Below are 1314 nucleotides of genomic sequence, written 5' to 3'. Positions count from 1 at the left end.
TGCATGATTGGAAGTATGATAAAGCCCTGGGCGTCGAGCTGCTGACGTGTGTGTGTGTGTGTGTGTGTGTGTGTGTGTGTGCGTGTGTGCGTGTGTCTTTCCTGCATCAAAGATGACATTTGTTTAAACCTCACGATTTATTTTGTGGACTCGTCAGCAGCTGAAGCATACAGTGGAATGGCACTCATTTCAGTGAGTGGACAGAGCAGCGGCAAACTCAAAGATAAATCTGAAAGTTGGCAATGGCAGGTGGAACGCAATTACGAAGGAAAAGAAGCTGCCAGTTTCCCCTGAAACGAGGCAAACGTTTCAGGAAAGGATTGCTGGGCTCCAGGTCTGTGTCGGGGTTGGTAAAGCATTGAGCAGGACCCAGCACACCCCGTTAGAGTGAGTTGGCGTTTAATAAAATGATGTGTACATTTTTGCAGCATAGCTTTGCAGGGGCAGGGCCCTTTTGCAAAAATTCTTTGGGAGGGAGGGAGGCATCAGATGAGTCAGTTCTGCCCTCGTGGGGCTACCTCCTGGGACACAGCTTGACTCATCCACAAATTCCTTTGGAAGAAGTGGCCTGCAAATACTTTCCTGGAGGGAAAACCGTAACCGCACTGACTTAACAATTGCTTTAGCAAGCAAGTAGCAACAAAAGCAAACCATCCTGTAGATGCTCCCCTTTAATATATAATCTGTAAATGTTCACTGATAAGGAACTGGCTGAGTAAGGTAGAGTACATGCATATGTTGGAAAATAAGGCAGTTCTGTGTGGAAAAAAATTTTAGGAAATATTAATAACTCAAGAAAGAAAAAAACCCAACATATATATGTACATACAATATGATCCTATGTACACAAAATGTCTTTCCTTTCTTCTGTTACTTTTTTTCTTTTGACACAGGGCAGTACTGGCTGGGCTGGAACTCTCCTACGTAGACTAGAAGGACTTCAAATTTATAGAGATCTCCCTGCCTCTGTGTCTGGCATTAAAACTATGTGTCACCATGCCCAGATTTTTTTTTTAATTTTCAAGAAAAAAATATGGGGGCTGGAGAGATGGCTCAGAGGTTAAGAGCACTGGCTGCTCTTCCTAGAGGACCTGGGTTCAAATCCCAGCACTCACATGGTGGCTCACTCCTGTCTGTAACTGCAGTTCCAGGACTTCTGACGTCCTCACAGAGACACACATGCAGGGAAAACACCAATGCACATAAAATTTAAAAAATGAAAAGAGGGCTGGAGAGATGGCTCAGTGGTTAAGAGCATTGCCTGCTCTTCCAAAGGTCCTGAGTTCAATTCCCAGCAACCACATGGTGGCTCAC

This window comes from Microtus ochrogaster, unplaced genomic scaffold, assembly GCF_000317375.1.
Source record: "Microtus ochrogaster isolate Prairie Vole_2 unplaced genomic scaffold, MicOch1.0 UNK44, whole genome shotgun sequence".
In the NCBI taxonomy this organism is placed as follows: Eukaryota; Metazoa; Chordata; class Mammalia; order Rodentia; family Cricetidae; genus Microtus; species Microtus ochrogaster.
Note: the sequence above shows the minus strand (reverse complement) of the source record.